The 23,333-nt window shown below is 49.3% G+C and overlaps 1 protein-coding gene across 29 annotated transcripts in view; it reads left to right on the forward strand.

Annotated features, from left to right (window-relative positions):
* nrxn1a (neurexin 1a) overlaps window positions 1–23,333 on the forward strand; it is a 2,579,010-nt gene that overhangs the window by 89,765 nt on the left and 2,465,912 nt on the right. For 27 of the 29 annotated variants that reach the window (XM_072507900.1, XM_072507883.1, XM_072507882.1 and 24 more), the window contains exon 2: window positions 350–444. The exons of the other annotated variants lie outside the window; for them this stretch is intronic. The gene's annotated coding sequence lies outside the window, so the exon portion shown is untranslated. The remainder of the gene's footprint in view (window positions 1–349; window positions 445–23,333) is intronic. 29 annotated transcript variants of the gene reach the window in all.

A 23,333-nucleotide genomic window follows, 5' to 3' on the forward strand; every position in this document is an offset into this window, starting at 1 on the left:
CATCCAAATCATTTATATATACCACAAATAACAGTGGACCCAGCACCGATCCCTGATTTAATTTCTTGGCTTTATGATTTTTCGCTCTCTGTTCTTCAGTTAATTTTTCTCTTTTTCTTCCTTCCTTCTCTTTTTTCTCTATCAATGTCCATTTTTCCCTCTATCCTCTCCACTTCTTTTGCTACAACCTTTCTCTTCCCTTAGCCTTGATATTTCCACTCAATTTTATTCTCTTTTGTTAATTTTTTCTTTCCACTTACCATTTCTCTTACTATTCTTCCATTTTGTCTTTTTCTTCTTCTTGAGTTTTTTTGAATATCTCACTTTTGTCTTTGACTTTTCTTTTCAGACTTGGAGAGTGAGTGATCAGGAGAATTGAGAAAATGTTGGACAGGTGTGCATGTGGACCCGGGAAGCGCTGAGGTTATGTGGATGGGTGAGCAGGTAAGTTGGAAATAATTAGGCAAGAGAGCAGATAGGAGTCATTGCAGTGATCTCATTGCTGGAATTGGGTAATTATATAAGTACATCAAAATTTTGTTGCACTTATGTTTTCATCCATTATCTTTGGCTGTAAATGTTTTTATGAAAACGTATAACTGGAGATAAAGGCCTGGTGCATCAGCAACAGCACAAAGCTGGACTTGTACGATTTTGTTGCATCAGGGTCATTTGTCTTTATCAAGCTACCTGGGTGAAGGTGCGTGGATAAAGAATAACTGCAGTCATTTTGCTGCTGTCCTGTGTAGTTGGAAAAATGTAAAAATTGAGAACGAAGATGTGCCTATCAGTATGAAATTTGCCACACTGTAATTGATCATGCAAGCATTTTGACCATTTAAAGAGTCTCTATGCTACTTGTCACGGTGCTGAAAGCCTGGAACTAACAAGTGTCTCTTGAAACCAACGTCACTGTGGTTCAAACGACTGTCATTTTAGTGGTGTTATAATACAACCGCCAATATGTGTGTGTGCATTTGTGGACATAGAGTTTAGAATTTACAGTGCAGATGAAGTCCGTTCGGTCCATCGAGTCTGCACTGACCCTTGGAAAGAGCCCCCTACAACCCAGGCTTTCACCCTATCCCCGTAACCCGACCTAACCTTTTGGACACTAAGGGGCAATTTAGCGTGGCCAATCCTGCACTTCTTTGGACTGTGTAAGGAAACCGGAGCAACCGGAGGAAACTCACGCAGGCATGGGGAGAAAGTGCAAACTCCATGCAATCACGCAAGGCCGGAATTGAACCTGGGACCCTGGAACTGTGAGGCAGCATTGCCAGCCACCAGGCCACCCATTTCAAACAGGAAATCCTGGAAGTTGTTAGGAACCATCAAGGACCAAGCAAAACAGTTCCCAAAGAACTTTGCATTTCTGTCTGCTGTAACCTAAATGAAAGTCTTTTAACAAGATGTTAGACTATATTTTTGTTTGAGGTCTCAGACCTTTCAGTTCAGTATTGTTCCCAATACTATCTCAAAAGCAACTGAAATGAAATTATAGCTATAGGTTGGTTCGTGCAAGTACCTGTGCTTTCTGTTTTAAACACATGTGCTGGATCAGTGTTACTCTCTGTCGTATGAGTTGAATTTTAAATAAAAAATAATTCAGCCTGTTTTCTACAAAAGTAGTTATTTGTTTTATTGCCAAATTATTTTCTCGAGTTTTACATAGAGCAGAGAATGGTAAAGGGTTGAACAGCGAGAGACTAAAGAGACGAGAAAGAAAGATGCAGTAATAGCAGCAAGACAGAAATGCATACACGAAAAATAATTGTCAAGACGCAACACAAAACATGAGTGAGATAAATACACCAAAAATAAGAGAAAATATGCAAACAGAGAGAAGGGAAAGATGTGTGCTGAGAGGGAGGACCATGGAGTGAATCACAGCTGGATACAAAAATAAATGGATTGCATTTATACAATGCCTTTCTTGTCTTCAGGATGTCAGTGTTTCACAGTCAATTAAGTGTAGTCACCAATGCTGTATCAGGAAACAACCAATTTGAGTACAAATACCCTGAAATAAATGATAAGCTGATCTGCTTTGATAGTGTTGGCTGAAAGAGGAATATCAGCCAGACATAAAGATATTTCCCTGCTATTTGCCACACAGAGCCATGAGATTTTATTTTTACTCCACATGAATTGATGAATAGGACTTTGATTTAACACCTCATCTGAATATCAACACTTCTGGAACCCCTCAAGGGTAAAAAGTAAAGTCATTTGATCACAACACTGGTATACTGATTTGGACGCTATTCTAAACCCAAGAGTAAGAACATTTTTGTCACAGAATAACCTTTTTGGCAAAAAGAACCATCACTAATTTAGAATGCATATTAACAAGGTTTATTGAACAATGAAGATTAATACTTAACTTTCCACACTCAAAGCATGGCATGATAGACAAGTTCAATGTCTGTCTTTCAGTGAATCCAGGATTTCTGGAGTCTTTAATTCTTTGTTCCTTGAACCTGGTCTCTTGACTTGCGACAACCTCAGATATTTCAATTTAGTCTGCTACATACAAACCTCTATGCAGCTTTAAGATTTCAACTCGTTTCTCAATCTACTTGAATTGCTGTAACTTTCAGACCACCTTAACTGCGGAAGCTACACATTTCACAACTGCTTGCTGACTTTTTCTCTCTCTCTCGCTCTCTCTCACTCTGAAGCTGAAAACAGTTTCCTTACAAAGACTACTCAATTTAATTTAAGGCTTTTGGCCTAATGGTGGATTATACTGATTTCTATATTAGATTATTATTTACTTTTAAATATTTTTTTTTGGGCGGATGTGGGCTTTGCTGGCAAGGCTAGCATTTGTTGCTCATCCTTAATTGCCCATGAGAAGGTGGTGGTGAGCTGCCTTTTTTAACTGCTGCAGTCCCAATGGTGTTGGTACACCCACTGTGCTGTTCAGGAGCGAGTTCCAGGACTTTGACCCAGCGACAGTAATGGAACGCCGATATATTATGGCATTCCCCAACTTGTGACAGTTATTTTAGTCAGCTCTGGCAACTCCCAACCCATGACAACTGGTCTCCCTTGACAGCCAGTCTTCACTGATACTGTCACTCTGACATCTTCTGGGAGTTTAGGTGAGTCCAGTATGCTCTCAGCAACAGATTAATTCTTCTTGCCAGGGCCACCAACTGCAGGCCCCCTACCCCACATCCTGAGGTTTGCCCAACCAGAGCCCTCTGCTGTTCCTGCTGTTGCTGCAGTGGTGCCACCAGCATGTGATCTCCATCCGCCTGTCCCTCTGCACCACTCTTCCCCACCTGGGGTACCAGGAAGATCGTGTATGGCCGTTGGTTTCTCTCTTTCCCATGCATTGCCCTTGAAATCATGTTGGCCTTGCCAATCCCATTTATTCCTGTGGCAATGGCCCTCTGCATCCCTTGAGGAGAGTCCGCTACCACAATCTGCTTTCACTGTTCCTGTGAGCTCAACAGCAGATCATTGTGCCACTGCTCCATTGATTCCAACTGCCCCCTTTTAGAAGCATAGCACCATAGTCTGACAATGGCCTCCTCTTCCCTCTCTTCAAATGCCAAAAACAAAGGAAAGCACCTATACTGTGGCTGACTTCCCCAGTCACGCCAACTTTAAGCAGTCAGAGATTTGACAGCCCACAATTCCCTTGAGTTGCTGATCGAATTCCAAACTCTGCATTCAATCACAAACAACTGCTTGTCAGTGAATCTAAATTATCTTGTCAATGAGCTCAATTGCCGAATCACCATGCCATAGTGGCAATGTTGCCTTGAGGTTTCCCGTTGCTTGTAGAATCCAGAACCAATATCATGAGATCGGGGTTCTGGTCGAGTGTGTCCCCTCCCGATTCTACATTTCACCTCACCCAACTCACAATATTCTCCTGCTTCCGCCCAAAGCCATGCATGCAAAGGGGGACCCGCAAGAGCAAAGTCTTGAATGTGAGCATGCAAAGGATGACGGCAAGTGATACATTCTTTCCACAGAACCAGTCATGGTTTTAGTTTTACTCATCATTTGCCCTTCAGTTTTAATCATTAAATCATTTAAAAAATGGCAGTATTCTTTCTTTTCTAGCTGACATACTATTGAAAGGTTTTCAGATCATTTCTGTAAGGGTTGGTTGTACAGTTGACAGTTGCTTAGCTCAACCAGCATAGTTTCAAAATTAAATTTGGATTAAATGTTGTTGTTAATGTTCTTACGGTAGCCAACTGAAAATGCTTGCACAGTTGAAGAGAGGGAGATCCTAGTACCTTACATTTAATCAACTCCATCATAAAGTGCCAGTGAATCAAGAAATTGATTAGGAACATTTTGCTCAAGGGTGAAAATTGGGACATTTATTTCTGGGTTGTTGTGCTCCAACAAATTAGTTTCCCTCGCTGGAATAATGAATCTACATTTCATGATATAACAAGCAAAACAAGCTTGATCTGTGATTTACCATAGCCAGTATCACAAAAGATCCACTCATTGGGTGGAATTTTCCCCTCAGTGCACAGAGTGGTGGCTGGAGCGGGAAATCTGGCATGCTGCTCTCCAGCCATGTTTTCTTTCTGATTTTAGTGCACTCTGTAGAAAAATAGCTATGGCCGTGGTTTTCGCTGTGACTCTAGCGAGGTGGGACCTAATAGAGCTGGCAGTCTGGTTCCATATAGATCGAGTGCCATCTATAAAGGGCACCCCAATCTGCAATAAAAATAAGCTCCCCCACCTCCTACGGACACAGAAAAACCCCTCCCGCCCACAAGCATCAGGCGAGACCCCCCCCTCCACCACGTAGACAACGGGGTGACTCCCCCCCCCACAAGCAAGCACTCCTACCACAACTATCAGACCCTCCTAACTGTACAAGCATCGGGGTGCACCCTCCTGACACACATCAGGGGACCACCTCGAAGAGGTGTCCCCAAAGGGCCCGCCCCTTAATGGACAAGGAATGTGCATTTGTAACATGGCCAAACATGGTTGAGTATCAAAATAAAAGCAAAATACTGTCGCTGCTGGAAAACTTAAATAAAAACAGAAAATGCTTGAAAAATTAGCCGGTCTGGCAGCATCTGTGGAGAGAGAAATAGAGTTAACGTTTTGCGTCCGTAGGACTCTTCAGAGTATCAACTTACAAATCCTTCCAACATACACCAAGGTAGATGGTAAGCAGGAGAACTTCCTGGTCAGCTGTGTGATGGAAAAAAATTGAAGTCTGTACGACAACTCCAGGCTACTATTTGAAATGAAAATAAATGAAATGAAAATCGCTTATTGTCACAAGCAGGCTTCAAATGAAGTTACTGTGAAAAGCCCCTAGTCGCCACATTCCGGCGCCTGTTCGGGGAGGCTGGTACGGGAATTGAATCATGCTGCTGGTCTGCCTTGTTCTGCTTTTAAACCCAGCGATTTAGCCCTGTGCTAAACCAGCCCCTATGTGAAAAGGCCCTAGTCACCACATTCCGGCACCTGTTTTGGGGAGGCTGGTATGGGAATTGAACCTGTGCTGCTGCCTTATTCTGCATTACAAGGCAGCGATTTAGCCCAGCGTGCTAAACCAATTAATTAAAAACGTCGTCAATGGAACAACCTGCGAAGAAATGCTGTGCATCTCACTGACTGCAAATGTTGCATCAGGTTGCAATGCCAAGGTGGTCCCAGTCATTGTGATTCAACACGTCATTGAAATCTGACCTCAACCTGTCAAGATTGTCCACACAATGACAGCACCTCAAGGCCCCCATATTAAACAAAGTCATGCATAGGCTTCTGCCAGGTTGCATTCGCCTGTGACAATGGAGAATTGGTGACAGGGACAGAGTTGTTAATCTGGGAGTCTCTAATCAAGAATCTGCACACAAGCAATAGATGCATGACTCGTTCAGCTATTCAGGCTGGAGTGAGTGATTCCTGCGGCTGAGCGGGATTTCCTGGCAGTTTGGAGTCTGGAGTGGTGGAGAACAGTAGCTTTCATCTCCCTCTCGGTAAATAGGTGTTTACCTTAACAAACCTTTTGTTCATTGATCTACTTGGTGATTGCCAATATTAGAGGATGCTACACCCTCGATCAAAGCTTTGGCACATCCTGGATTATGCCATTGTTCTGGTCAAAGATCTAAGTGATATCAGTATTACTCAGTCTATGGGGACACTGATCCATGTTGGACAGATAGATTTGTTTAATCGGTGATGAACATGCACCTCGCACTAAGACATCATAAGACCTTACAAGTCAAAGAAGGTCAATGTCCCAACACAAAAGCAGCCTGAATGAAGAGAGGAAATCCAACTGTAGTTCATGACTGTAGTTCCGAAGCAGTGGGATTAAATCAAGTCAGCCATACGAGACATCTGTGCCCAGACCATTAGGTCTGAGTATCATCATAACCAGGATTGGTTTGAGATAACGATTCTGAAGTATGTGCTGCGGGATTCTCAGTAAGCGGAATCCTTTGCTTCGTCGGAAGCGCACCCATACCTGCGGGGTTCCTGATAGAGTGGGGGGGCCACAATGGGAAACACCATTGGCTGGTTGCGGGAACGGGGCTGGTGGGACGGAGAATCCCGCTCATCACATTTTGGAACCAAATCAAGCAGTTTTTGTTTGTTTAGCAGAACAACCCAAAGTAACAAGTCAAGAAGTCAGAATTCCAATAGCTCGAGGCTGACACCAAAGACAAATCCAGAAGATAATGGGCATGTGATAGGAAGAGAAAATCTAAGAGATCTATCATGGCAAAAGTATTTTGAAGCCACTAGGGCCATCAATAGATAAAGATCAAATGGATAAAATCCTGTTCGCTCACATTTCTTTTCTTGAGATGACAATGCCATCCGTCAAAGCTGGAAATAATTTTTATAACAGCACCTCAATTTTAAATCCATATTTGCAACAGATACTCTCCAGATTTTTTCCCAGTACCCAGATCAACCGCCCTCTGTCAGTAATAAATACAGTACGAAGTCTTACAACACCAGGTTAAAGTCCAACAGTTTTGTTTCGATGTCACTAGCTTTCGGAGCGCTGCTCCTTCCTCAGGTGAATGAAGAGGTATGTTCCAGAAACATATATATAGACAAATTCAAAGATGCCAAACAATGCTTGGAATGCGACTATTAGCAGGTGATTAAATCTTTACAGATCCAGAGATGGGGTAACCCCAGGTTAAAGAGGTGTGAATTGTGTCAAGCCAGGACAGTTGGTTGGATTTCGCAGGCCAGATGGTGGGGGTGAATGTAATGCGACATGAATCCCAGGTCCCGGTTGAGGCCACACTCATGTGCGCAGAACTTGGCTATACGTTTCTGCTCGGCGATTCTGCGTTGTCGCGTGTCCTGAAGACCGCCTTGGGGAACGCTTACCCGGAGATCAGAGGCTGAATGCCCTTGACTGCTGAAGTGTTCCCCGACTGGAAGGGAACATTCCTGCCTGGTGATTGTCGCGCGATGAGCCAGTAATAAATACCATCTAGATGGAAAACTCTCTTTTACTTCAGTCACCTCCTTGCCAAAGTTAAACTGATTACCATGGACATACCTGATCTACAGTTTGCAAACTACTGGAGCCCACTCTGCACCAAATTTGCAAGTTATCCCCAATATCTTCAATTCTACATACAGGAAGCTGAGCCTGCAGTAGAATCCATAGGAAAACCACTAGTGACGGGAAAACTGCAACAAGCAATCAAATGGATGAAAAACAACAACATTTGTGACCCCAATGGTTTTCAATCTGAGATCTTCAAAGCTTGCTGTTTTACGCTCACCTTTAGACTCCGTGGGCAGCATATTCCGTTGGCTAACGCCAGAATCGTGAAACACGATTGGACGGAGAATCGTTTTGGATGACAAAATCGTGGCAGGCGCCGGTTTCATGCCAAATCGCAATTCTCCAATGCCTTGACAGCGGCATCAGTGCGTTCCAGAACGCATGTACAGTAAATGCCGTTGGCATATCATTTGAGTGCCTGAGATAGTATTCCCCGGAACCTCTGCTTTTCTCCGCCTCCACTGGGGCGAATTTCCGATGGCGAGGCTCACTTGTGCTTTTAAAATTTGTGAAACAGGTGCTGTGACTGCTGAGGGAGAGAGAGGGGGTAGGAAAATGTCCAACATTGCCACAGTTTGCTGACAGTTGTCCCACTGGCCGGGGGGGCTTCTGCTAGGACCGGGGGGTGTAGCGGGATGGGTGGGGGGGGGTGGCGGAGGTGGGCTGTGGGGTCGGGGTGCATGGAACACCATTGCAGCAGCCTGAAAGACAGCCATGCAACTGCACCTGCTGCTGACTGCCCACTGTGAACTTAGGGTCACAGGTCGTATGGGTCCCCCCCACAGGCACCCCCCTAGGTGCCCTCTGGCCCAGCTCACCCATCCATGGGATGGGCGTGCTCAAGCGCAACCAGAGCCATCTTGTTGGCCGGGATGGTGTGTGTAGGGAGTGAAATGTGTATATGCGGCTGCAGTTTGTCATCCTCCCGAGGGTCAATCACGGACCCGGCGAATCTTGCACCATTTCCCATGGAATCAATTGTGTTGCATGTGGCACTGATGCTAGCCCCTCAACCATCGTTAAATTGGTCCAGGTGGGGCACCAGCTTTGCTATCGTGGAAGTCCATGAATCCTGCCCTGGTGTCAACACTTAGTCTCAGGAATGGAGAGTCCAGCCACATGTATCTCTCCTACACCTTTTAGAGGAGTAAGAACTGCATCCCTTCCCTCTCCCAAGTTCAGGACTGTGACAATTCTAACAATCGTCATGAAAGGAGATAAATCATGCTGTTGAAACTATCGAGATTTTTCCCTCTTGCCAGCTGCAGGAAAAGTACTGAACACATTCACCTGAATTGCCTAGTTTCTGAGACTGAGTAAATCTTTGCGGAAATACAGTGTGGCTTTAGACCTTCCCGAACAACCTCCTCACATGGTCTTTGTTTTCAGACAAATCCAATAAAAATGTCACTAACAACACCAGGAACTCTTCAGTGTATTCATTGACCTCATCATAGCATTTGACTCGGTAAATCACAAGGCTCTTTGGATTATGCTCCAAAGACCTAGATGCCCAAGAAACATGATCACAATCCTGCAATTACTTCAAGAAGGTATGACTGCAAGTGTCTTGAGTGGGAGATCTTGAACAAACACTGTCAGCATTTGGGCATGGTTGTGTGACAACCCCCGTATGATTTACAATCTACCTGACCGTGGCTATTTACCTCATCAAAGATCAATGGAGACACCTGATCTACAGTTTGCAAGTGACTAGAGTCCACTCTGCATCAGATTTGCAACAAAGACCTTCCCAAGTCAACAAAAGTCCTAAGGCGCGAGCTATTGGTCTCATCGCGTCTGACTTGGGCCCTTGAGATCGGGATCCAGATTTGCTTATTCAAGTGAGTAGCTGGTGTCAGTTGAATAGGTCTACGCTGGGTCTACCCAGTCCTGAATCAAATGGCCTCTTCTTGGAGACCTCAAGCCGACGCCATTTAGCACTGGTTTCTAAAAAACAGGACCAGGTGTTCCGGCACTTTGGGAAGAGGGGTCTCCCAGGTGATCGGGAGCCCCTAGGTCGTTGGGCTCTGGGAAGGGTGGTACCCTGGCATCCCTGATGCCACCAGGGCACCATAGCAGTGCCACCTGAGTGCCACACTGGCATTGCCAGGTTGGCAGTGCCAATGTGCCCAGGTAGCATCTTGCCTGGGCAGGGGATTGGTCCCAGGATGCTCTGCCCTTATGAGGTGGGGTGTGTGGTTCGATAACCCCCAAATTGGTGCGTTGAGGCGGGGGGGGGGGGGGGGGGGGGGGGGTTGACGGAGGTTTGACTGTAGTTTCGAGACATTGGGGCACTATTTTTCAATCGCTGAAGAACCTAAGTGCGGCCTCGGTGAGGATCCTTCACCGAGGCCCAGAAATGACACAGAGCCCCGTTTAATAGTGGAGTCGTTATCGCCGCTGCTAGCATCGGAAACACCCCGTTAAACCCGCCGGAAACGGTACTCTGTTTCATTTCCATTAAATGGCGCCCCTGGTGTACAGAATAGTTGTCATCATCACACTGCTGTATTGCAGCGAGACCTGGACTGTTGATCAACAACGCATAAGAACACTAGAGAAAGTCCATCAACAATGTCTGTCCTGCGTCCTCCAGATCCAGTCCTTCTTGAAGCCAGCTGCACAAGCATTCAGACAAAATTCCTGCAAAATCAACTTTGATGGACTGGAAATTGTATTCTGACGGCCAAAAGGCATCTTCCCACCGGGTCCAGTTTTCTCAAGAGTTGACGGTTGGCATTCCGTCAGTTACTAAATATTTCAGAGGTCATTGTCCAATATACTGCTTGAAAGGTGTTGTAAGCCACATGGATGACATCTTGATCCATCGGTCGACAAACCAAGAACATGATGAGCAGGTCAGGAAAATATTACTGTTTTCTAGGCCCACAAAAAGGTTCCTCGGGCACATTTTATTCGCAACTGGAATTACAGTAGACCTGCATAAAACGAAGGCAGTAAAGGAATTTTTTCCACCTTGAAATTGAACCAAGCTACAAAGGTTTATGAGTATGGTCAACCAATTAAGTAAAATTTTCCTCATTTACCTGAGATAAATTAGCTCTCCGGACATCTTTTACAACAGCACCAAGAATGGTGTTGGCCTGAGCACAGCAGCAGTCATTCAAACAAATTAACAAAATGCTAACCCCCCTAGGATGTCCTAACCTACTACAACATTGAACTTCTTGTGATTGTGGCAGCTGATATATCTGTAAAGGACTGATAGCAGCGCTATTCCAGATCCATAGTGATGATAAAAGAAGAGCTGTTTACCATGCAGCCAGATCACTAACCGAGACTGAACAGTGCGATGTGGTTATTGAAAAGGAAACCCTCATAACGACTTGGGCATGTGAGACATTCTCTGATTTTTACTGGGTCTACAGGGGAAGACTGATCATAAGCCATTAGTAACCATATTGATTACAAAAGAAATCGCAAAGATACCATCCAGGATTCAGCGATTGCGACATAGACTTGTGCGATATGATGCTACCACAGAGTATGTACAGGTTAAATATCAGACGACAGCTGATACCTTGTCAGGATACCCGCCACTTACCCAATGCAAGGAGGTAAAATCTTCATAGCAGCAGTTAAAGCCTTCACAGCTTTGTTTACCAGCAACTGACAAGACGTTGCGAAGATTTTGTGCGACCTAAAGGCGAGATGAAAAGTGAATCCACATTCACATGTACTGCCTGGATGGATGGCAACAGTACATTCCAAGCAACCTCATCTTGAGGAAATATTTTGAACAGCATCAGTGCTTCAGCATTGTGGAAAACCTCCTCTTATCATAGACAACCTCCTGTTGTACCATGCAAGAGTAGTGGAACCACAAGCTCTCTGCCTGGAAATCTTCCAGAAGATCCACCAAGGACATGTTGGTATAACCCAAGTGCCAAGCCAGGGTACAGCAGTCAGTATAGTGGCCATGGATTTCATAATCCATTGAAGGGATCATCTTCAACTGTGTCACCTGTGCCATTCACAGGCAGGAATAGAAAGAGTTACTTCCAGCATGGATTTTTTTGACAACAAAGGGAAAATATTTCTTATCGGGTAGACTATTATACTTGCTGGATAGAGGTGCAAAAGTCACATGGTCTCATCTATGAAGCCATTATTATCTCCTTGAAGAAAATTGGCTGGTATACTCGGAGCCTCCATGCAGAAATCACGCTCAGCATGGGGGGGGGGGAGAACGGGGCGTCAGACCCACGATCGGGTCCGATGCCTGGACGCGAACCTCCGGCAACCGGAGAATCGGCACCAGTCACGTGCGCGCGGTCGACGCGGCGGCAGTCGGGGGCCATTGAAAGAGGCCCCCGCGGCGATTCTCCATGGTCGACCGGCCAAGTTCCCGCCAGCATGGTTCACGTATGGTTCCATCCAGCGGGAGCTAAGCGTTGTGGCTGCGGTGGCCATCCTGGTGGGGACTGGGGGATCAGACTCGGAGGGGGGGGGGGCCTCCACGATGGTCCGGCCCACGATTGGGGGCCACCGATCGGCGGGCGCATGCGGTCTGGGGGGGGGGCCTACTTTATTCCGCACCAGCCCGCTGTGTGGGTCCGCCATGTCGTGCGGGGCCAGCGCAGAAGCGGCTGCCGCGCGAATGTGCGGACCCACGGCCGGAATTGCAGGGCCATGTATCGGCAGCCAGAGCTTCATGGAGCATTCCGGCACCATGCTGGCCCCCTGTGGGCCACGGAATCGCTGGGCCAAGAGGCTCGTTGATGCCGGCGTGAAACACACCGGTGTTTATGCCGGTGTCAACACTTAGCTGCCGTTTTGAAGACTCCTGGCCCTTATCTTTACACATGGCATCCCAGACATTGTCATCTCTGATATTGGACCACAATTAGTTAAAAACATTTCCAATCCTCTGCAGCATCTTATGGATTTGTGCATGCCACAAGCTTCCCAAAATACCATCAGTCTAAAGGAGAAGCAGAGCAAGGAGGATTTTTGTAAAAGACCTGCTAAGGAAGAATGACAACTTTGAGCTCACTATGCTTAGTTATCGCTCCACACCATTACTTAATAGATTTGTCGCATGCGAGCTTCTGATGGGCCACATGCTAACGACCCAATTTCCTTTCCTGCCCCACATCTTGCTACCAGATGTCATGGTGGATGACCATGATTGAGTTTGAAGAAGGAATAAGTTTGCTGAGCGGGTCAAACTCATACATCTAACCAGAAGCACTGGGCCCGATATATTCTGTTTTGTGGAAGGGGAGAGAGGGTATGGATCACAGATCAGAACCATACTGCTATGGTAATTTAGAAGCTACAGCAACCAAGATTGTATCTCGTCAAGACACAGTCAGGCATCTTCCAAAAAATAGATCTGACCTAATTTCAATGGTCAAAAAAACCACAAGTGCCTGAGTAGAATAACCTGCACCTCAAGAAAATGTCTCACCTACAGAATCACAAATGAGGGAAACCAGGAGTGACAACCCCCAAAACCTGACCTCAGAGCAATGGAATTCCTGCCTACCTCAGAAAGAATTCTGCACTTGTTCAGGAAGACAGGTGAAAACACCAAAGTGACTTTTCCTTTAAGAGAAGAGACTTTGGGAGTAGCTGTTGAAAAATGTATGTATAAGGGGAGAGAGATTCGGGAGGAGATGTAGAATAAAAAGTTAACTCTGATGAAAGATACTGAGCATGTGCAGAGGAGCCATGACAGTGATATCACTCACTGATGTCTTATTTAATCTTTGTAAATAGTTAGCTTGTAAATAAATGTTTCTGAACAAAAGGCCATTGCCTCCAGCAAGTTCTCGAGAAGCCAGCAAATCCCACAATAACAGATTACTGAGCAGATATTTTGGCTCTTGAAACAATGATTCGACTGTTTATTCTAGTTTTGGGGTTTACAGTACCAGAATTATCGTAGAATGCTGCCTGCTTCACGATACTGAGATAAGCAGAAACCTCACCGTGGACTTGGATAAGAAGCAACTGCGGCAGTAAGCCTTGAATGTAGCTCGAGGACCATGATGCCCAACAATTACCAAGCATTCAGGATGTGCATCTGACAATTACATGCCTAGTTCTGGCAATGAACTCTGCGATTAATAACTGAGGGGCTGGTTTAATACACTAGGGGCTGGTTTAGTACACTGGGCTAAATCGCTGGCTTTGAAAGCAGACCAAGATAGGCCAGCAGCACGGTTCAATTCCCGTACCAGTCTCCCTGAACAGGTGCCGGAATGTGGCGACTAGGGGCTTTTCACAGTAACTTCATTTGAAGCCTACTTGTGACAATAAGCGGTTTTCATTTTTAATTTCATTGTTTTCTGTTGAACATACTTAAAGTCACTTATCACAGACCTATTAGTTGTTGTATCCATTGAGTTTTAGCTAAGAACTGTCTCCATTTACTTTTGATACATCATTTTACTTGTTTTAATTTAAACAACTAACTTTTGAACAATAAACTAACAATTTGTAAGATAAAAGTAGACTTTATGCAGATTTTGCATCTGTGATATGTGTTCAACATTTTGCCATTTAATTTGTTGTTTGTGGTATCTTCTGTTGTCTTAATCACTCCTGTGTCTTATGTACATGTCCAAGTACCATGTGCTCCCTTAGCTAAAGGAGGAGTGATGACGAGTTGCTGCTTGGCCAATTTGAAAATGGCATAGGATTTTTAAAAAGCTTGTTACCTGTGTGGGTGGCTAACCTGTATCAGTGCCAAGAGTCATTTTGCTACATTTGATGTGGACTCATTGATTTCAAAATGACAGCACATTATGCTGAACTACATAATTGCACTGACCTGCTACTGAAATGAGTGTCAACCAGCTGCTCCTGTACTTCTCCTCATGTCTCAGTGCCAGAAGTCAACCCTGCAGTGTTCACAACCCATTTCATTGCAGAACCTGGGCAAGAATGAGTTACTTGAATTATTTTCAGAATTTTCTTCAGTCCCACTGCTATCGATTGGCTGTGAATTGTCTTTATTTTTACTTGAAATTAATGAAAGAGTGGTTCGAAATGATTTCTAATATAACTGTTGTACAGTATTATTCAAATCCTTAAATGCATGTAGACCCAGCTTTGTAGTTTTCTCCTCATTCCCCCTTCAACCCTCTCAGTTCTCACCCTGCTATATAGAGGGAGCAATTTATGCAGCTGGATTCTCCTTTCCTGAGACTAAGTGTTGAGGCCAGGGCAGGATTTGTGGAGTTCCACGACAGCAAAACTGGCGGCGCACCTAGACTGATTCAGCTTTTCAGGGGCTAGCACCAGCACCATGTGGAACACAATTGATTCCAATGTAAAACGGTGCGGGATTCGCTGATTTCATGATTGACACTCAGGAGGCGGACAAGCTGCATCCGCATATACACACATAATTCCCTACACACACCGTCCCAGCCAATAATATGGCAGCAAGATGCGCAGCACCAAAGTTCAAAGACGCAGAGCTCTTCCTGGACGTGGTGGAGGAGAGGCAGGCCACCCTGTACCTGGCATGGAAAAGAGGCTGCCAGCTACCGCCGTTTGCCGTGCCTGGGTGCAGGTGGCAGACGCAGTCAGCACCACCGACAACACCATCTGTACCGGCCTGCAGTGCAGGAAGAAACTGCAGGACCTCCTCAGGGCGGCCAGGGTGAGAAGGCAATATTGTGTCGCTGGCACCAACCCCTGGCCCACACCCCCTCCACACCATCCTCACCCCCAATCTACCCTCACCCCCACACCATCCTCAACCCTACCACCCTCACTCCCATTGGGCCCGTGATCTAATCATGCATCTTGTCTTGTGTATTGCAGGACCTACTGGTGATGGGACAGGTCCATCTGATGTCCCCCGCTCCCAGCCAGTCCCACAGCCTGAGCCCCCCCACCCCCCACCCCATGTGCCGACCAGCGGCGAGGACAGATCACGAACGGGAGCCCTCGACCCAAGACCCCGGACATCCCGGAGCTTGGGTCCAGGCATAAAACAGCTTCCCTGTCACAGCTGTCTCCAAACACCCATCGCCATCGCAGAGACACTCACCTCGATTGGGCAATTTAGTGAAGAGGCTCCTCGGACACCTTCTGGTGCGCACCACACAGCGGCTCCAGTACAGCTGGTGGAGGTAGGAACACCCAGGGGGATGGTCGAAGGGTGGGCTGATGCCAGCAATGGACAGTCCCATCAATTGTGGAGATGCAGTTGCAGAGCCAGGGACTATATGAGGGGATGACGGCAGGCATCCAGCACCTGCAGGTGCAGTTGGAGGTGGTGCTGACCATACGTGCCACCCAGACCAACACCGCATGGATGGCGTCTGCAGTGGCTGCATTGGGGGTGAGGGTTTAGGCCACAGATCAGCATGTCCAAGTCCTGTGGCATTCTGTGCAGGTGCTGGCTGAGGCCCAGGATATGGCTGACTTCTCACAAGCAGCCATGTGCCAGAGTTATTTGGACATTGCAGCAATGCTTCTGAGTGTGGCCCAGTCACAGCGGGTCATGGCTGAGAAGTCGGTGGGATTGCCCAGGCGCTGACCAATGTGGCGCAGACACAGAAGGAGGTGGCCCTGTCCCAAGGTAGATGGGGCAGTCACTGGCTGTTGTGTCACAGATCCAGAAGGTGATTGTGCAGTTGCAGACAGCGATGGTCCATCCCTGTGCTCCATGGCCGCGAGCATGCAGGCCCTGGTCAAGACCAGTGCGGGCCTCCAGGTTTGGCAGCAGCAGGTAGCGGGGGAGCCTCAGGGGATAGCTCCACACGCAACCCTATCCCATGGAGTAGCCCAGGGGCCTCTGTCACCCCAAGGGAGGAGGATGTGATGGGCCAATGCCGGTGACTCCCGCAGGGGAGGTGCCAGAACACCGCAGCACCTTAGACCCCCCCCCCCACACGGCCAGTTGGTAAACCTGGAGGCAATTAGAGCGTCCCATGCGCATCGACCCTGACGCACACGTCATGCGGCCTCCCGTGCCTGCCTGGGCCCCATGTCCTGCCCATGTTCGCCCTCCCCCACATCGTCCTCGTCACAGGAGGCCTGGCCTTCAACCTCCTCATCCAGCATGTTGCCCTTCTGCTGCGTGATGTTGTGGAGGGTGCAGCAGGTCGCCAAGATGCGGGTGACCATTATACTGGAGGGCATCTCCAGAGCGGTCTAGGTACCTGAACCGCATCTTCAGGAGCCGAAGCACTGCTCAATCACACCCCTGGTCGCTGCATGGGTGTCATAGCGGATCTCGGCGTCGGTCTGTGGCATCCGGATAGGCATCATCAGCCACGACAACAATGGATAACCCCTGTTGCCCAGGAGCCAACCCCCAGCCAGAAGGGGCATCTCAACCATGTCAGGAATCATAGAGTGTGCCAGGATGAAGGCATCATCCACAGTGCCCAGGTATCGGGTGCAGACATGCATGATGCGCATCTGATGGTCACGTATGAGCTGCATGTTCACTGAGTGAAACCCCTTTCGGTTTGGGTAGAGCGGCTTGTCATCTGCAGGTGCTCTTAGGGGGACATGCATACCATCAATCACCCTCTGGATCCTGGGTATGTCGGTGATGGCGGCGAACCCTGCTGCCCTGGTGGGCTCGGTCCACATTGAAATGGATGTATTGTGCCGACCGGGCATATAGGGCCTCCGTGACGGCGCGGATGCACCTGTGCACCGAGCTCGAAGATCCCGGAAAAGTCCCCAATCAGCACCTGAAAGAGCCCCGTGGCGCAAATGTTCAGGACATCGTCACCTTGACGGTAACCAGGATCAGGTGTCCTCCCCCATTTTCCCATGGTGTTAGGTGCACCATCATCTGGCAGATAGATACAGAAGTGGCTCGGTCATAGAAGACAGAGGGTGGCAGTGGAAGGGTGCTTTTCTGAATGGAGGGCTGTGACTGGTGGTATTCCACAGGGATCACTGCTGGAACATTTACTGTCTGCATTATACAAAAGTGATTTGGAGGAAAATGTAACTGGTCTGATTAGCAGGTTTGCGGACGACACAAAGGTTGGTGGAATTGCGGATAGTAATGAGGACGGCCAGAGGATACGGAAGGACATAGATCGGTTGGAGATTTGGGCAGAGACATGGCAGATGGAGTTTCTACAGATTCTACAGAAGTCCACAGCTACCCCTAGAAAGGACCCAGCAGCAAAGAAAATCAAGGCCACAGTTACCTCAGCTTTTACTGGCAGGGTGTGGCCATCATGGATGTGAGGTATGAACTACCCACTGACAAGGGTAAAGATCTCTGTCACCCTCTGTCTCGAGAATCACAGTCTGTTTCAGCACAAGATCACAATCATTTCCAGGCATCTCTTCCTGCAGACCCTGTGTTCATGGTAGTGTCCATTTCTATTTTATGTCCCGTCTCCTCTGGTCTCCTTATGCTCTTCCTGTACAGGCTCTGGCTCCTCATTTTCTTTTCAAGTGTTTTTATTCCAATTTTCAACATTTTACATTTTACAAGAGAAACACACAGAATATATTAGACCCCCCATGCAATAAGAATCCTCCCTCCCCCCTCCCCCCTTAAAAGTTGACGGTAACCAACTCTCTGTAGCGCACAATGACTTACGAGAGACGAGAAGTGATGAAGTCGATCCAGGCTTTCTTAAGCGATGCTTGTCCCCAGCAGCTCAGCAACAGAATGAAGCTGCGGGGAGAAGCTCGGGTTCTTATACTCCGCCTTCAGGGCGGAGCCAGGAGTCGGCAGCCAACCAGGACCCGGGATCTGTCAGCCAATAGCATCTCGGCTTCACAGTCCCACATGACCCCTAATACATACCACCACATTCACCCCTTGTTAAAAAGGAACCCAGCGGGGTGGTGGTTCGCATGGTGGTAGGGGTTTACAAGGCTGGCCCTGGAAGGAAAATTTCGGACAGTGTTACTAGAGTTTTAGCCCTACACTGGGCTATGTACAAGTTTGTGAGAACTATCTACAATATTAGCAAAAAAAATTTTTTTTTTGTTACAACAACATTCTTGGTGTCACGCGGATTCCACGAGTCGAGCGGGCGGTCTGGTCTTCCTCGTCGATCGTCTCAGCCCCGGTGGTGCTGCAGGTGCTTGCTCAGGCGTTGTCGTCTCCGGGAGCGTTTCGGTGTTTGTTCCTGTTTTACTCCTGGGCGGGCACGGGAGGAGGACCGATCCCACCGGGAAGGGGACGGTCGTGGGGTGCGCCAGTGGCAGGGAGGGGATGATCGGTGTCGGGAGTGTGTGTGTGTTGCCGGCAGGCGCCAGGTCCCGCAGGAAGACCGTGTCCTGTCGGCCGTCGGGGTACGCCACGTAGGCGTACTGCGGGTTTGCGTGGAGGAGGTGAACCCTCTCGACCAACGGGTCCGATTTGTGCGCCCGCACATGTTTCCGGAGCAAGATGGGTCCTGGGGCCGCCAGCCAGGTCGGCAGCGACTTTCCGGAGGAGGACTTCCTGGGGAAGACAAGGAGGCGCTCATGAGGCGTTTGGTTAGTGGTGGTACACAGCAGCGACCGGATGGAGTGGAGAGCGTCCGGGAGGACCTCCTGCCACCGGGAAACTGGGAGATCCCTGGACCGTAGGGCCAGTAGGACGGTCTTCCAGACCGTGCCGTTCTCCCTCTCTACTTGCCCGTTCCCCCGGGGGTTGTAGCTGGTCGTCCTGCTCGAGGCTATGCCCTTGCTGAGCAGGAACTGGCGCAGCTCGTCACTCATGAAGGAGGACCCCCTGTCGCTATGGATATACGCAGGGCAACCGAACAGTGTGAATATGGTGCCAAGGGCTTTAATGACTGTGGCCGCTGTCATGTCGGGGCAGGGGATGGCGAAGGGGAAACGAGAGTACGTGTCCACCACGTTCAGGAAGTATGCGTTGCGGTCAGTGGAGGGGAGGGGCCCTTTGAAATCCAAACTGAGGCGTTCAAAGGGGCGGGAAGCCTTGATCAGGTGCGCTCTATCCGGCCTGAAAAAGTGCGGTTTGCACTCTGCGCAGATGTGGCAGTTCCTGGTGACTGTACGGACCTCCTCCACAGAGTAGGGGAGGTTGCGGGACTTTACGAAATGGTAGAATCGAGTGACCCCCGGGTGGCAGAGGTCCTCGTGGAGGGCTTAGAGGCGGTCTATTTGTGCGTTGGCACATGTGCCGCGGGATAGGGCATCGGACGGCTCGTTCAGCTTTCCGGGACGATACAAGATCTCATAGTTGAAGGTGGAGAGCTCGATCCTCCACCTTAAGATCTTGTCATTTTAAATTTTGCCCCGCTGTGCATTATCGAACATGAAGGCTACCGACCGTTGGTCGGTGAGGAGACTGAATCTCCTGCCGGCCAGTTAATGCCTCCAATGTCGCACAGCTTCCACTATGGCTTGGGCTTCCTTTTCCACTGAGGAGTGGCGGATTTCTGAGGCGTGGAGGATCCGGGAGAAAAAGGCCACGGGTCTGCCCGCTTGGTTAAGGGTGGCAGCCAGAGCTACGTCGGATGCGTCGCTCTCGACCTGGAAGGGGAGGGACTCGTCGATGGCGCGCATCGTGGCCTTTGCGATATCCGCTTTGATGTGGCTGAAGGCCTGGCAAGCCTCTGTCGACAGGGGGAAGGTAGTGGACTGTATTAGCGGGCGGGCCTTGTCTGCATACTGGGGGACCCACTGGGCGTAATATGAAAAGAAACCCAGGCAACGTTTCAGGGCTTTGGAGCAGTGGGGGAGGGGGAATTCCATAAGGGGGCGCATGTGTTTGGGGTCGGGGCCTATTATCCCATTGCGCACTACGTATCCCAGGATGGCCAACCGGTTTGTGCTAAAAACGCACTTTTCCTCGTTATATGTGAGGTTCAGGGCGTTAGCGGTCTGGAGGAACTTTTGGAGGTTGACGTTGTGGTCCTGCTGATCGTGGCCGCAGATGGTTACGTTGTCAAGATACGGGAACGTGGCCTGCAACCCGTGCTGGTCAACCATTCGGTCCATCTCCCGTTGGAAGACCGAGACCCCGTTTGTGACACCAAATAGGACCCTGAGGAAGTTGTATAGACGCCCGTCTGCCTCGAAGGCGGTGTACATGCGGTCACCTGGGCGGATGGGGAGCTGGTGGTAGGTGGACTTGAGGTCCACGGTGGAGAAGACCTTATACTGGGCAATCCGATTGACCATGTCGGATATGCGGGGGAGAGGGTACGCATCTAGCTGCGTGTACCTGTTGATGGTCTGACTATAGTCTACGACCATACTTTGCTTCTCCCCGGTCTTTACTACTACCACCTGGGCTCTCCAGGGTCTATTGCTGGCCTGGATTATGCCTTCCTTCAGCAACCGCTGGACTTCAGACCGAATAAATATCCGGTCCTGGGCGCTGTACCGTCTGCTCCTAGTGGCGACAGGTTTGCAATCCGGGGTGAGGTTTGCAAACAAAGTCGGCGGTTCAATCTTGAGAGTTGCGAGGCCGCAGATAGTGAGTGGGGGTATTGGGCCGCCGAATTGGAATGTTTGGCTCTGCAGGTTACACTGGAAATCTAATCCCAGTAATGTGGGCGCGCAGAGTTGGGGAAGGACGTAGAGCCTGTAGTTCTTAAACTCACTCCCTTGCACTGTTCGGTTCGCGATGCAGAACCCTTTGATCTCTACGGAGTGGGATCCTGCAGCTAGGGAAATCTTTTGTGTGTTTGGATGGATGGTCAGAAAACAGCATCTTACCGTGTCTGGGTGAATAAAACTTTCAGTGCTCCCGGAGTCGATCAGGCATGGCGTCTCGTATCCGTTGACCAGCACGGTTGTTGTCATCATCTGGAGCGTCCGGGGCCGCGATTGATCCAGTGTCACCGAAGTCAGTCGTGGTAGTAGTGTCGCGACGTCTTCTTCGGACCCCGTGGAGCCGTCGATGCTGGGGTCCTTTGTTGTCAACGAAGATGGTGGCGTCCATGAATCGCACGCGGCCGGGGGTGGACAGAATGGCCACCCCCATGGATCGCACGTGGTCGGGGGTGGACAAAATGGCCACCCCCATGAATCGCACGTGGCTGGGGGGTCACAAGATGGCGGCGCCCATCCTCCCCTCGTGGTGCCCGGGACCCAAAATGGCGGCGCCCGCGGGTCGCACATGGGGCGCTGGGGGGGGGGGGGTTGGGGAGCGTTTGGGATGTGCTGGGCTCGTTCTTCTCCGGGGATTGCGGCAACCCCCCAGGACCGGCACACTGCCGCGTAATGGCCCTTCTTGCCCCAGCTTTTACAAATAGCTGCGCGGGCCGGGCAGCGCTGCCGGGGGTGTTTCGCTTGTCCGCAGAAATAGCAGCGGGCCCCCCCGGGATGGTCTGGCGCTTTAACCGCGCAAGCTTGCGAGGGGGGGAAGTTTGTCGCGACGGGGGTCCATGGAGCCCAAGGGGCTGCCGCGCAGTCGGGGCCATAGGTGCGGGCGTTTTGCGAGGCCCCATCTAGGGAAGCTGCAAGGGCCCGTGCCTCTGACAGTCCTAGCGACTCTCTTTCTAAAAGTCTTTGGCGGATTTGGGGAGAGTTCATACCTGCCACAAATGCATCGCGAATTAGCAGGTCCGTGTGTTCAATCGCGTTCACCGGCGGGCAGCTGCAGCCCCATCCCAAAATTAGCAGCGTGGCGTAGAATTCCTCTAGCGATTCTCCGGGACTTTGCCATCTCGTCGCGAGTTGGTGGCGCGCGTAGACCTGGTTAACGGGCCGAACGTAGATGCTCTTCAGCAATGCGAGCGCTGTTGGGAAATCCTCTGCGTCTTCTATGAGAGGGTAAATTTCCGGGCTTACCCTCGAATGCAGGACCTGCATTTTCTGGTCTTCTGTGATCCGGCCGGGGGCCGCTCGGAGGTAGCCTTCAAAGCATGCTTGCCAGTGTTTGAATACTGCTGCCGAGTTCGCTGCGTGGGGGCTGATCCGCAGGCATTCCGGGGTGATCCGGAGCTCCATAGTCTTTTAAGCTCGCTTAATAAATTGTAGCGCACAATGACTTACGAGAGACGAGAAGTGATGAAGTCGATCCAGGCTTTATTAAGCGATGCTTGTCCCCAGCAGCTCAGCAACAGAATGAAGCTGTGGGGAGAAGCTCGGGCTCTTATACTCCGCCTTCAGGGCGGAGCCAGGAGTCGGCAGCCAACCAGGACCCGGGATCTGTCAGCCAATAGCATCTCGGCTTCACAGTCCCACATGACCCCTAATACATACCACCAAACTCTCCAAAATACAAAATGAACAAACCCAACTGTTGTGGAACCCATCGCTCTCCCCCACTCCTTACAGCAAATTTCACCTTCTCTAGGGCTAATAGGTTCCCCTGCCATGCCAAGGCTCAGGGTGGAGAACCTTACCTCCACGCCAACAGAACCTGCCTGTGAGCAATCAGTGAGGCGAAGGCCAAAACATCTGCCCCCCCACCCGTCTGCAACACCGGCCAGTCCGATCCAACACCCCAAATATGGCCTCGAGGGGACCACATCTACATATAAAACCACTGAAATGGTGCTGAAAACTAACTTCCAGAACTTTACCACTTCGGTCAGGACCAAACATATGCACATGTTTAGTAGGACCCCTCCCACACTGCTCTGTCCTCTACCCCTTCAAACAGTCGGCTCAACCATGACTTTTTCAGGCGTGTGCACCACCTTCAGCTGTATCTGCCCCAGCCTCGCATACGAAGTTGAGGCATTCATCCTCCATAGCACCTCTCATCATAATCCCTCCTGCAATGCTGCCCCCAACTCTTCTTCCCACTTTACCTTAATCCCCTCCATGGACATCTCATCCTCCTCCAAAATCCTCTCATAAATCGGCAAGATGATCCCCCTCTCCAACCCCGCTGCTG

Source organism: Scyliorhinus torazame, chromosome 1 (assembly GCF_047496885.1).
Source record: "Scyliorhinus torazame isolate Kashiwa2021f chromosome 1, sScyTor2.1, whole genome shotgun sequence".
Lineage (NCBI taxonomy): Eukaryota > Metazoa > Chordata > Chondrichthyes > Carcharhiniformes > Scyliorhinidae > Scyliorhinus > Scyliorhinus torazame.